This window comes from Nomascus leucogenys, chromosome X, assembly GCF_006542625.1.
Source record: "Nomascus leucogenys isolate Asia chromosome X, Asia_NLE_v1, whole genome shotgun sequence".
NCBI classification, from domain to species: Eukaryota; Metazoa; Chordata; class Mammalia; order Primates; family Hylobatidae; genus Nomascus; species Nomascus leucogenys.
Genome location: NC_044406.1, coordinates 107,277,777 through 107,293,339, shown reverse-complemented (window position 1 = coordinate 107,293,339; position 15,563 = coordinate 107,277,777).

Below are 15,563 nucleotides of genomic sequence, written 5' to 3'. Positions count from 1 at the left end.
GAAAAGCTTTCACCAAAGAATCCTTTCAAATACCAAAAACTCAATACATTTATGGGTGGTTTATAGATTAATTATAGCTTCTTTCACTTAATAGACTTGTTTATTAAAATTTGTATACATTTTATGCATATTGACATAATATATATATAATATAAGTGAAAATTTTAGAAATACAATCCTAGTTAATAGATATAAAGCAAACTATGGATAGAAATCTTCTTGTCAATGATTTCGTAATAGAAATAACCACCATCTCATTTTTATGTTTTGTGAACTTAGGTCTTTCTTAAAGAAGTCACTTGTAATTGACAGAGAGATGAGCAAGATAAAAATTTAAAGCTAACATGTAATAAACCATTGCCAGTCAAAGATGAAGCCCATCTGAAGTGAAAACCCAAGTTATAAAATAGAGGGTTTGAATCAACATGTACTTCTCAGGAATTGATCAACTTACAGAATGTGGTGTATCTATAGAGCCAACTTTAATTATCTGATATTGTCTTATTTACCCTATGATTCGTCATTACCTGGATGTTTCAGCCAACATAGTCAATGGGATTGTATGTGAAACCTGTGATTTCTACATCAACTGGTCAATCAATGAAGAGAAAAATCAGCCAAATTATCTTTTTGCATTGTCTGGTTCCTTGACCTCACCTCAGCTTTCCCCAAACAAATCAACACACAACAGTTATTTGACTGGACTTTTTAATGCTTTATCCACCTGTTTTGATTTTGAACAAACATAGACCCCTCATTCCTGAAACTTCTACTGCCAGAACCACAGCTTTGCTTCCTTCTTCTTCAAGATGAATTGGATGTTCTCTGTACCTACTATATGCTCAGCACTGTATATAAAAGAAAGTTTAAGTCTAGTGGCAAAGACAAAGCTTATGTATATAAAGCAATTAAAAGATAATTTGTGATAGTGTATACTCGAGTTTTAAATTGGGTAGTACAGACTGTGTTATATGAGTTCAGATTATAAACCAACTTACTGAGTTAGAGTTCTCAAGGAGGTTTTCACGAGCTGGATGCATTGGAATAAAACTAACATGAGGTACAATTACAACCCCCACTATTTCTTAGCTACCTGAATTTGAGCAAGTTACTTAACCTTTCTGAAATCCAGTGTCTACATCTGTTTTAAAATAAAGATAACAATAATATCTTCCCCTTTGGGTTTTTATGAGGATTAATCAAGATAATGAAAGTTAAAGAACTTAGCACAGTGCCTGTCACATTTTATAGGATAGCCACAAGTCTCTGTGTGTGCTAGTTAAGTGTTATCCATATGTTCCCCTCCGTTAGATAAATTTTACTCTTTCTTTATTCTCCTTGGATATTTCTTCTTGTTAGTGGTTGGAAATCATTTAAGCAGTATCTGAGAGCAATTTTTGGATCTTCAACTGTTGATCAATTCCTTATGCACGAGATTGTAAAAGAAAAAAATTTCTCAAAAGAGAGATATTCAGGTAACTTCTATTTAGCATGTATACAGATTTTGCAGTAATTCTTTAAGCAAACATTAAATGTAATCTATTGTTGTATTATCACTGTTTTTTTGTGTTTATTCAGAGCAGAAGAAAGGTAGATGGAGAAAGGGGAAAGAGTAGAGAAGGTGGAGGGGCAAGAAAAGGAAAAGGAGGAATTGGAGAAAGATGAAGAATTACATACACATAAAAAAATAGGACAAGTAATCCAGGCAAAGGGTACAACATAAAAAAAAGACACAAAGGAAAGAATGAATAGGCTGAGCATGGACCAGTCTGATTTGATGACAAGAAATAGGTTGGGTGCAGTGAGGCATCTTTTGATGCACACAGAGAATACCAACAGCTAATTGTTACCAAGTAACAACTTCCCTCTTAGGAAGTCAAAACTTTGAAATACCACATGGAAGCTCCCCTATAATTTCAATTGTTTCCCTTTCTTGGCAGCTCCTTTGAACAAGGCAAATGCCCACCGGTTTTGGAAAGTGCATTCAAGACCTGACAGGCTTACCACTAGTCCTGGTCAGTAAACTAATTGCCCCAAGTACTTCTCCTTAGACCTGAGGTCACTGGCTTTCCACTGCTCTAAAATGAGGCAGGAAAATAGAGTCTGGAGGCAGGGAACATAAGGCCAATTCACACTTCAGCTATGACAAGAAATACCCTCTCCATAGGGCGTAGGCCAAGTAAATGAGTTTGTAACTTTACTTCATCCTCTCCATTTACATAGGGTGTACCCCCAAGTAACCAACGGAATTCTCTAGAGGGTATTTAAACTCCCCAAAATTCTGTAATGGGGCCCTTGAGCCCCTATGCTTGGGCCTGCTCCCACACTGTGGACTATACTTTCATTTTCAATAAATTCCTTCATTCTTTCCTTGCTTTGCTTGTACATTTTGTCCAATTCTTTGTTCAAAATGCCAAGAACCTGGACATCTTCCACCATTAACATATTTTGGTGACCCAGCCAGGAGGAAGAGGTAAGCCCAAAGTTTGGGATTCATTTTTCTCCCTTTCCTTTGTGCTCCATACAGGGGCTTTCTCTCTCTCTTTTCCTTTCTAACTTGGGACTTTTGGTGGGCAGCACCTAAACAGGGAGACAACTGCAGGTTTCTGGCCGTGGCCAGTGAAACTAAGGGGTTTCCATATGGAGCAGCCTGACTGCCACTACCTGGTTTGCTTAAGGGACCTGGGGCTTTTTCTTTTTTTTTTCTTTCATTATTATTATTATTATTATTATTATTTTGGGACAGAATCTTGCTCTGTCACGCAGGCTGGAGTGCAATGGTGCATTCTCAGCTCACTGCAACCTCCGCCTCCTGGGTTCAAGTGATTCCCCTGTCTCAGCCTCCAGAGTCCTTTCATTCTGTTTCAGTCTTTCAGTGGCTGTTTATAATTGCCCTGCCCCGAAGGGGGAAGGACTTTTTTTTTTTTAATCTTTTCCTCACGTGGTCCCTGGTCCCTATGTGTGGCACAGCTCGAAGCAAATTTGCACATGTTTCAGGGGACTTAAACCTTCTTTTCTTATGGTGAATTCTTCCCTTATTATACTCAACTGGCTAAGGAACAAAAAGGCACATCCAGCATCCAGTTCTCATTACAGTTCATGGCTATTCTTACAAAGTTCATAGTATGCTCTGGAGGGAAAAACCCGTATGTGGTGCTGGTGCCCACCTAATGTCAGAGACATTTGACACTTTAAAATTAGACCCCACAGGAGGGTGCTCCAGGTGTTCTGCAAACCTCAACCTGCCCAAAAGGGATGCTCCTGGCAGAGGTTGTGAGGTCTAGTACTAAGCCCCCCTTAGAATTTTCTCTCATAGCTGCAATGCTGTTTGGCCCCAACATTGTTTGGAATCTGGAATTTACTGTTGAATGGGAAAGTGAAATGGCATTGCCTGTATCCAGGCTTTTGTGCTGCGGTTCTAAGCAGGAGGCCTGGTTAGTGTGTAACACCCTCCTTTTGTACAGTTTGGCCCCACTGCTCTTTGGAGTCTGGGGAGGTTTTGCCTTTAAATATCAAACTCCCATGGAGAACGCATTATCCAAAATTTTGGTTCACAGGCTTCATTCGATTATCTACTGGGGCAAAGTAAAACTGGCAAGCTTATATTGCTCTCTCATGGCTAAGGTTCCAAGCTATTGGATCTTCATTTACTTGTGTGTATACAGGTCTAGATGTGTTTATTTGCATGTATACTTATTGTTATAGGTTGTGTCTACCAAAGTTGGCTTACAAGTAAAAGAGCTTCATAAATTAAGTAAATAAGTCTAAGCAATTTTCAAGTTCACATGACTTAAAGTACAACTTTACTAAACAAGCTAGCTTTAAAATTATTGGTGGAATAAAATTAGAAATGCCTTCAGAATTGTCAGCATACATTCTGTCTGAATTGTATGTTTGTCTTTGCTAAATATTTTAAAATGTCAGTGTTAATTCAAGCTGGGAGCTGCTTGGGGTGAGCCTGCCTCTCATTCTATTCAAAGTCTCACTGAGATAAATGCATATCTGATTGCATCCTTTGGAAAGCCTAATCAGAAACTTAAAAGAATGCAACCATTCCTCTCACACCAACATGTGACCTGGAAGCCCCAGCCTCCCTCCCTGCTTCAAGTTGTCCTGCCTTTCCAGACCAAACCAATGTTCATTTTATATATGTTGATTGATGTCTCATGTCTCCCTTGTTAAAAGTAAAAAATTAAGTACAGTGAATACGATAATTGTTTTAGGTAAACTTTTTGTGTAATTTAAAATCTTAAAGTTATTTTTGATGCTCGTTTAATATCTGGGTGATTTTCAATTAAGAAAGGGTTGTAATAAAGGGAAGTATGTTTCTAAAACTGTGGAGTTTTTATCTATAAATGGCCATATCTAATAGTTCAGGATTTCTTGCTTTTTAGGGTTTCACTAAAGTTTTAGGTTACTAAAGATAAAATTCTAGTTAACACATAATTCTGTATAAAATATGCCAGAAAGGGTTATGTTATTAGTGGAAAAAAGATTAATTTTGTCTAATTCAGAAGTTATCCAAAAGTTAGAACAAATTACAGATTTGAAAAGGTTATTTATTAAACAATGTCATAAGGAATCATTAAATAGGGGAGAAAGATGTGGAAAAGTCTAAATAATAAAATATTCTTTAAAGCCTGGTAGAGAATTGGAGACATTTGGCTAATTAACATTTTCACAGTTGGTCATGTGCAGTGGCCCACGCCTGTAATCTCAGCACTTTGGGAGGCCAAGGCAGGCAGATCATTTGAGGTCAGGAGTTCGAGAACAGCCTGACCAACATGGTGAAACCCCATCTCTACAAAAAATAAAAAATAAATAAAAATAAAAAAATAGCCACGCGTGGTGGCACATGCCTATGGTCCCAGACACTCGGGAGGCTGAGGCAGGAGAATCACTTGAACCCAGGAGGCAGAGGTTGCAGAGAGCCAAGATCACACCACTGCACTACAGCCTGGGCAACAGAGTGAGACTCCGTCTCAAAAAAAAAAAAAAAAAAAAAAGAATTTCATAGTTAAAGCTCTTAGTCTTGATTAAAGTAAAACAAGTAGTATTGTAAATAAATGCATCAGCAGTATGGAAATTCTTTAATACAGTTAAGCATAAAGCTGGATTTAGTGTGGAGCCAAATTTCACCTACATACCTACATTGCTTCACACTATGTTTATCATTTTGCGTGGATAGTGCTAGAGTACTTATTGGTCATATGCCTTAAGTGAATTTCTTGATTGCACAGAATGTATAATAATATTGGTGAATTTAGGATATCAAATTGTATATCAGGAATAAAATATTCATTGTGTGGGTGATATGGTTTGGCTCTGTGTCCCCACCCAAATCTCATCTTGAATTTTACTCCCATAATTCCCATTTGTTTTGAGAGGGATCCAGTGAGAGATAATTTGAATCATGGGAGCAATTTCCCCCATACTATTCTTGTGGTAGTGAATAAGTCTCACAAGATCTAATGGTTTTATCAGGGGTTTTTACTTTTGCATCTTCCTCATTTTCTCTCGCTGCCGCCATGTAATAAGTGACTTTTGCCTCCTGCCATGATTTGCAGGCCTCCCCAGCTATGGGAAACTGTAAGTTCAATTAAACTTCTTTTTCTTCACATTATCGGGTATGTCTTTTGTTTGTTTTTGAGATGGAGTCTTAATCTATTGAATTCTAGGTGGTTTGGTTTATGGTGACCCCGCGTAAGGAGCATACTCCAAACTTCTGGTATTATCCACCCGATAGTCACAATAATAGTCTCCCTGGTGTGCTATATTCTCTCAAAGGCTTTAAATGCTTGCATGCAGCCATTTCTAGAACGTCAAATGATCTCTCTTCAACTGGAATGACAAAAGCTGAAAGAAATGTGCAACCATGAGGACACTGTAACCTATAAATAATGTGCTGAGACTGGAAACCCAAAATGATGGTAACTGAGAGTGGCGCTAAGGCCCCAAGTTTTGGTCACACTCTCGCCTAAGTGAGAACTTGACCAAAAAGGGGGAATTTTTCAAACAAAATTCTGGGAGGTCATTGTTTTGGACTGAGCTCATGCACTAGGCCCCAACAGACCAAACCAAACCAAAATGGGGTCGTTTGTGTTAAGACTTTAAGGAAACACATAAGATTCTAGAACAGACCAGGTTTTGTTTTTTCTCCTGCAAATCTCTATAACAAACATTTCTGACAGCATAGCTATCCACCCCCTGAAGTTCCCATTAAATCTTTTAACCTAATTATTTACCTCTCGCCTAGAGATCATCAAGCTTCCGATAATCATGCAACAAAGGTTACAGTCAGTTCCAGGTGAAGACACCACCCCTGGTCATCAAGAAGCTATTCTGCCTCCACTAGATAGAGCAGGGTGAGAGTTCCATGATCCTCAATAGGTAGGGACTACACCTCAAGCCAGCATGAAGCACTTACAGAAAAAAGACCATTGGTCCCCCTGCCTCCCATAAAGATTTATGGGGATCGCATCTCTCATCTCAGAGGGAAGATGAGGCAGGAAAATAGGGTCTGGAGACAGGGAACATAAGGCTGATTCAAACTTCAGCTATGACAGGAAATATCCTCTCCATAGGGCATAGGCCAAGTAAATGACTTTGTAACTTTACTTCATCCTCTCCACTTACATAGGGCATACCCAAAGTAACCAATGGAATCCTCTAGAGGGTATTTAAGCTCTGAAAAATTCTGTAACGGGGCCCTTGAGCCTCTATGCTCGAGCCCGCTCCCACACTGTGGAGTGTACTTTCATTTTCAATAAATCCCTTCATTCTTTCCTTGCTTTGTTTATGCGTTTTGTCCAATTCTTTGTTCTAGACGCGAAGAACCTGGATACCCTCCACTGTTAACAAAAGCAGTGCCTGCAATTTCCACCCACGGTAGGCTGGTCCAATTTTTCCTTAGAATGTATTTCAGCTAGATGAAGCCCCTAGCATCCTGGGTAAAAAGCAAGAGGCTAGATTATTTATAATATTCCAGCTAACCCCATATGTCCACCGCCTCCAAACCAGCCAACCTGGTAAAAGCTAAGTGTGTGAGTTGGTTTCCCCATAATTCAGTATTTCCTTTGAGTTTCAGATTTTTTTAAATCTGAGAATTTCAGACCAATATCCTTGACGAACATTGATACAAAAATCCTCAATAAAATACTGGCAAACCGAATCCAGCAGCACATCAAAAAGCTCAAGTGGGCTTCATCCCTGGGATGCAAGGCTGGTTCAACATATGCAAATCAATAAATGTAATCCAGCATATAAACAGAACCAAAGACAAAAACCACATGATTATCTCAATAGATGCAGAAAAGGCCTTTGACAAAATTCAACAACACTTCATGCTAAAAACTCTCAATAAATTAGGTATTGATGGGACGTATCTCAAAATAATAAGAGCCATCTATGACAAACCCACAGCCAATATCATACTGAATGGGCAAAAACTGGAAGCATTCCCTTTGAAAACTGGCACAAGACAGGGATGCCCTCTCTCACCACTCCTATTCAACATAGTGCTGGAAGTTCTGGCCAGAGCAATCAGGCAGGAGAAGGAAATAAAGGGTATTCAATTAGGAAAAGAGGAAGTCAAATTGTCCCTGTTTGCAGATGACATGATTGTATATCTAGAAAACCCCATCGTCTCAGCCCAAAATCTCCTTAAGCTGATTAGCAACTTCAGCAAAGTCTCAGGATACAAAATCAATGTACAAAAATCACAAGCATTCTTGTACACCAATCACAGACAAACAGAGGGCCAAATCATGAGTGAACTCCCATTCACAATTGCTTCAAAGAGAATAAAATACCTAGGAATCCAACTTACAAGGGATGTGAAGGACCTCTTCAAGGAGAACTACAAACCACTGCTCAATGAAATAAAAGAGGATACAAACAAATGGAAGAACATTCCATGCTCATGGGTTGGAAGAATCAATATCGTGAAAATGGCCATACTGCCCAAGGTAATTTATAGATTCAATGCCATCCCCATCAAGCTACCAATGACTTTCTTCACAGAATTGGAAAAAACTACTTTAAAGTTCATATGGAACCAAAAAAGAGCCCGCATCGCCAAGTCAATCCTAAGCCAAAAGAACAAAGCTGGAGGCATCATGCTACCTGACTTCAAACTATACTACAAGGCTACAGTAACCAAAACAGCATGGTACTGGTACCACAACAGAGACATAGATCAATGGAAGAGAACAGAGCCCTCAGAAATGATGCCGCATAGCTACAACTATCTGATCTTTGACAAACCTGACAAAAACAAGAAATGGGGAAAGGATTCCCTATTTAATAAATGGTGCTGGGAAAACTGGCTAGCCATATGTAGAAAGCTGAAACTGGATCCCTTCCTTACACCTTATACAAAAATTAATTCAAGATGGATTAAAGACTTAAATGTTAGACCTAAAACCATTAAAATCCTACAAGAAAACCTAGGCAATACCATTCAGGACATAGGCATGGGCAAGGACTTCATGTCTAAAACACCAAAAGCAATGGCAACGAAAGCCAAAATTGACAAATGGGATCTCATTAAACTAAAGAGCTTCTGCACAGCAAAAGAAACTACCATCAGAGTGAACAGGCAACCTACAGAATGGGAGAAAATTTTTGCAACCTACTCATCTGACAAAGGGCTAATATCCAGAATCTACAATGAACTCAAACAAATTTACAGGAAAAAAACAAACAACCCCATCAAAAAGTGGGCGAAGGACATGAACAGACACTTCTGAAAAGAAGACATTTATGCAGCCAAAAAACACATGAAGAAATGCTCATCATCACTGGCCATCAGAGAAATGCAAATCAAAACCACAATGAGATACCATCTCACACCAGTTAGAATGGTCATCATTAAAAAATCAGGAAACAACAGGTGCTGGAGAGGATGTGGATAAATAGGAACACTTTTACACTGTTGGTGGGACTGTAAACTAGTTCAACCATTGTGGAAGTCAGTGTGGCGATTCCTCAGGGATCTAGAACTAGAAATACCATTTGACCCCGCCATCCCATTACTAGGTATATACCCAAAGGACTATAAATCATGCTGCTATAAAGACACATGCACACGTATGTTTATTGCGGCACTATTCACAATAGCAAAGACTTGGAACCAACCCAAATGTCCAACAACGATAGACTGGATTAAGAAAATGTGGCACATATACACCATGGAATACTATGCAGCCATAAAAAATGATGAGTTCATGTCCTTCGTAGGGACATGGATGAAACTGGAAAACATCATTCTCAGTAAACTATCGCAAGGACAAAAAACCAAACACTGCATGTTCTCACTCATAGGTGGGAATTGAACAATGAGAACTCATGGACACAGGAAGGGGAACATCACACTCCGGGGACTGTTGTGGGGTGGGGGGAGGGGGGAGGGACAGCATTAGGAGATATACCTAATGCTAAATGACGAGTTAATGGGTGCAGGAAATCAACATGGCACATGGATACATATGTAACAAACCTGCACATTGTGCACATGCACCTAAAACCTAAAGTATAATAAAAAAAAAAAAGAAAGTACAAAAAAAAAATTTTTTACACAATTATTTTCATATTTTGGCTTCCTTTCCATTCAAATTCCAGCTGCCTGCCATCAGTTATTCCCAAGTATAATAAATTACCCCAAAAGGATTTCATCAGATGTATTGCTGAGAGACAGAGCCAGTGAAGGAATGAGATGGGGGGGGGATTAAATTTTATAGATAGATTCATTTGAGTTTTTCTCTTGGGGAATCAAGCAGATAATCCCAAATTAATTAAAAATCTTTTCCTCGATTGCGGAAGATGGTGTGGTGATTCCTCAAAGAGCTAGAACCAGAAATAGGATTTAACCCAGCAGTTCCATTACTGGGTATATACCCAAAGGAATATAAATCATTCTGTTACAAAGATACATACACATGTATGTTCATTGCAGCACTATTCACAGTAGCAAGGAAATGGAATCAACCCAAATGTCCATCAATGATAGACTGGATAAAGAAAACGTGGTACATATACACCATGGAATATTATGCAGCCATAAAATGGAATGAGATCATGTCCTTTCAAGAGACATGGATGAAGCTGGAAGCCTTTACCCTCAGCAAACTAAAGCAGGAACAAAAAACCAAACACTGCATGTTCTCACTTATAAGTGGGAGCTGAATGATGGGATCACATGGACATGGGTAGGTGAACAACACGCACTGGGGCCTGTTGGGGGGTAGGGTTGGGGGAGGGAGAGTACTAGAAAGGGTGGCTAATGCATGCTGGGCTTAATACCTAGGTGATGGGTTGACAGGTGTAGTAAACCACTATGGCACACGTTTACCTATGCAACAAACCTGCATATCCTGCATATGTACCCCAGATCTAATAATAATAATTTTTTCCTCAACTTAAAATCCTATGTAAACACAAATTCCCAGCACCTTGACTAGCTTGCACAGGGCAGGTGGTAAACAACAGAGCCACCTCCCAACATAGCCAATCAACACCTATCCACCTCCTCTGTCCTGTCTGCTCTCAGTGCTTACTGAGCCACATACATCTCAGAGATGAACAGCTTGACTCTTCTGAGGGTAGCAGCAGCTTCAGACTCAAAGGGCAACAGAGCTGGTACTTGGGAAATATGTCAGGAAATAAAGTCTCTTTACTATCCTTACCTCCTCCCTAACTCATCTGTGCTGCCACCAAATTGCCATCCCGCTGTCACCAATGCAGTACTCTCTCATAAGATAAAATGGAAAGTATGGGGGCTCTGGAATCATAACAATATGAGTTTGTTCCACAACTTACCCTGTGACCTTAGTTATGTTGCTTAATGTCTCTGAGCCTCAGTTTAGGAATCTGTAAAATGGAGATAATACTACCTGCTTCATAGCCATCCTTATGCCAACTTTTTTAAAGTTCTTAAAATGCTTAGCAAAGGACTTGGCACAGAATATGCAAACAATAAATGATAGCTATTACTACTACAGTCCAAGATCTATACACACACACACACACACACACACAGAGAGAGAGAGAGAGAGAGAGAAAGAGAAAGAGAAAGAGAAAGAGAAAGAGAGAAGGCACACCTTCTCTGGAAAGGGTTTCATCATTCATTCATCTGATGGACATTTATTGAACACCTACTCCATGCCAAGCATTGTACTGGGCATCAGGAGTATATCAACGAATATAACAAAGTACCTGACAGTTGGAAGCTCAAACTCTAAAAATTATAATTATAATCCAATCTTATAACACAGGGACATAGCCAGAATCTGAGGGTACAGAAAGCATGATCCAATCCCATGAAGGTGGGGATGGGAATATGGAAAGAGCCAATCAGGGTTATTTGAAGATCAGAACAGCAGGGATTAGCAGAAATGCTGTGGCTCCTTAAGCACACAGGGACTCTGAGACTTGGTCTACACACATAACTAATTACCAGGAAGTAAAACAAGTCAGTGTTCCACTTGGTAATATAGACGCTGCATTGGTCAGATTTTTTTTTTGAGACGTAATCTCGCTCTATTGCCCAGGCTGGAGTGCAGTGGCGCGATCTCGGCTCACTGCAAGCTCCGCCTCCTGGGTTCTCGCCATTCTCCTGCCTCAGCCTCCCGGATAGCTGGGACTACAGGCGCCCACCACCATGCCCAGCTAATTTTTTTTCTTTTTTGTATTTTTAGTAGAGAGGGGTATCACCATGTTAGCCAGGATGGTCTCCATTTCCTGACCTCGTGATCTGCCTGTCTCGGCCTCCCAAAGTGCTGGGATTACAGGCGTGGGCCACCATGCCCGGCCTGCACTGGTCAGATTTGATGATGTGATGGGCAGTCTAAACCCACGGGTTTAATGTTCCTCAATTTGAGTGAGGCTGCATAAAAGCAAGGTCTGATAAAATGTAAATAAACAAATAAGGTTCAATGATATAAGGTCTATAAGTACATACAAAGTGGTATGTAACCGTAGTATCAGTCAGTCATCAAACATTATTGAACATCTACTATATATAGGTCAGTATATACAGTATTACACTGGGTACTGAGTAAAAAAGGAGACATATCTCTGCCTTCATGGAGCTTACAGTATAGTGGGGGAGACACATATTAATCTCATGGATAGATAAATAATTACAGATAAGGAAAATTCTATCCATTTTACCTACCCTACTGCCACCCAGATTCACCCATTCTATATATTATATCCCATTTCCAGTAAAATCTAAGTGGGTAAAGGAAAGAGTGATAATTTACAGGGCTGCTCTTCTCAGATAATATATGTACATTTTAGGAGTGGCCATCTGGAGGCAGTATTCACCCCAAAGGAATGGCTGTGGTGGCAGCATTCCAGGCACTGTGGCACACTAGTGGAAGCTTTATTGTTCAGACCACCCTTTAGCATGCCTCACAGCATAGCGAGGCCATCTGTTCCAGCCCTAATGTTTCCTAAATGGTTGACAGTGGAGAGATCTCAGCCACGCACAAAAAATGGAAGGCATGAGCATGTTTTCTTGCCTGTTCCCTTCACAAAAGATAGCTGTTTTCTGGTATGAAAAGAGCAATTTTATTTTGTTGTTCATTCATTTGTCTGTCTATGGATTCATATATTCAAGAAACAATTAGTAAGTGCTTAAAATATGCCAAGCACTTCCAGGCACTGGGGGGAAAAGACATGTTTCCTGACCTCAGGTAGCTCACAACCTATCAGGAAGGGAGACCATTAAACACACACAGTTATAACAGTATGATAAATGCTGGAATGGAATAATCACGGAGTGCTGAATATACACAAAAGTAAAACACTTGACTGACTCTGCAGGGAAAGGGGGAGCCTGACAAAGCTTCTCAGAGCAAGAAGAATTTGAAGGATTAGTAAAAGTGGGCTACATAAATGAGAAATGGCATTTCAGGCATAGAGCACAGCATGGGCAAATGTACGGATATGAGTGACAATACATAATATATGTATGAATGGGAGGATCAGACATCCTGGTGCCCAAGACAATACATTATGCAATACACTCTGCATATGTAAAAAGCTGTAGGTAGTTGGAGAGGCCATATGATAAAGTGGAAGCTTGCACAGACTCTGAAGTCAGAATAGATTCCATAAGTCTGAACCAAAACAAGAGAAGATGACTTTGAGATTTGATTTTGCATTTTTAAAATTCTAACCACAAAGCCTCAAATTTCCAATCCATGCACCCTACTTTCTTACCCAACTCTTGGCCATTAGATTCTATTTATTCTATTTATAGTTATCTTAGGACCAGCTTTCCCATTTACTAACTATAGGATCCGGACCACATTACTTAAATACTCTGAGCCTCACTTTCCTGTCTACAAAACCAGGATTCATTTAAACGTTCAGTAAATATTTACATATTAATTTTAATGTGCTGAGCCTCACTTTCCCATCTACAAAATCAGGATTCACTTAAACATTCAGCAAATATTTACATATTAATTTTAATGTGCCAAGTACTGTGCTAGGATTATCCTAGACTTGCTTTCTGTCCTCACAGAGGCTATAATCTACTGGGAGGGACAGATACTAAACAAAAAATCATGAAAATATTGTGTAGGCTTACCAGTTTTATGATGGTAGTACAACTCTGATAACAAAGCTGATAAAGACATCACACATGCATATCTGCATGTGCACACATACATACACAAAAAGGTATTGACTCATCTCAATTAACCCATCTCGGTTATGAATATAGATTTTAAAATGCTAAATAATCAAATCTAACAGCATATTAAAAGATTAAAATACTATGATAACAAGTAGGAGTAATTCTTCAAATGTCACATCCTTTAATTGGCAATCTGCAGCCGTAATATATCCCACATCAATAAAGTAACAAAAATATCTATATGACCATCTTCTGTGGTCTGAATGTGTCCCCCCAAATTCATACGCTAAAACTTAATCATCAATGTGATAGTATTAAGAGGTGTGGCCTTTATTCAGTGATTAAGTGATTAGGGCGAAGCCCTCATGAATGGGATTAATGTCTTTATAAAAGAGGTTCAAGGGAGCTGTTTTGCCCTTCTGCTATGTGAGGATACAGCATTTGCTCCTTCCATCATGTGACAACACAGTGAGAAGGTGCCATCTGAGAAGCAGAGACAAGCCCTTAGCAGACACTGAATCTACTAGCACCTTGATCTTAGACTTCCTAGTCTCCAGATCTGTGTAAAATAAATTCATATTCTTTACAGATTTCCCGGTCTAAGGTATTCTGTTATAGCAGTCTGAATGGATAGAGACATCATCTTAGTAGATCTAAAAAGGTTTTTATCAAATTCCACATTGTATTCCTCATAAAATTTTAATAAACTTGAAACAGAAAGACAATCACTTAACATGATATTTTCATTTCAAACAAATAGTCAGCAATACAATTAATAATGCCTAGAGTAGCAGTTATATAATTAGTAGGGAGACTGTTTTAAGAATTAGAGGTAATATATTTACAGGGTTATTGTATTGAAGAGGGTTAGTAATCAGTAACTGTTTGTAGTATTTGGTACTATTATTATCATAATTATTGTTAAAGCTACAGTACAGGGTGAATTAATGCTGTAGTGTGGCTGAAAATACAGGGATGAAGCCAGATCATGGAGGGCCTTGTGTGCTACACTATAAGGATGAGATTCTATGCTTTATATGAAAGAGGGGGTAAAAGAAGAACAGTCACATGAGCATATCTATGTTTAACAGATAATTGTAACTGCTAAGTAGAGGTAGATAAAGGGAAACAAGAGTATAATCAGGAAATCTAGGTAATTAGTCACCACAAAATGAACATACAGTAAAGAAAAAAATGGTGGTTTGAAATGGACTGGTGGCACTGAAGGTGGAAATAAATAGATACATTCAGAATACATCTCGGAGGCAAAATATCCATCACTGTCACTTGATAGGACATGGGGGAAAAGAAAATAAATTGGGAAGGGTAGAAGTAGGCAAATTATTCAGGGCATTCTAATAGCAATGGGAAGTCATTAAAAAGATTTTAATCAGGAATTTGATGTGATCAGACTTGTATTTTAGTAAGCTCTTTCGGATGCTAGGTAGAGAATACTGCGGAGAGGAACAGAAGTAGAAGCAAGACAACCAGTTAGGAGGCTGTGAGGTCAAGGAAATGAGAGACTCTGATTAGTGCATTACTAGAGCTGGGTAGTCATTTATTTTAAGAAAAAGAAAAGAAGGCCAGGCGCGGTGGCTCACACCTGTAATCCCAGCATTTTGGGAGGCCAAGGTGGGCGGATCACGAAGTCAGGAGTTCGAGACCAGCCTGACCAACATGGTGAAACCCTGTCTCTACTAAAAATACAAAACTTAGCCAGGTGTGGTGGCATGCACCTGTAATCCCAGCTACTCAGGAGGCTGAGGCAGGACAATTGCTTGAACCCGGGAGGCGGCAGTTGCAGTGAGCTGAGATCACTCCATTGCACTCCAGCCTGGGTGACAGACCTAGACTCTGTCTCAAATAAATAAATAAATAATAGAAAAAGAAAAGAAATTCTAAAAGGAAAGTAGGT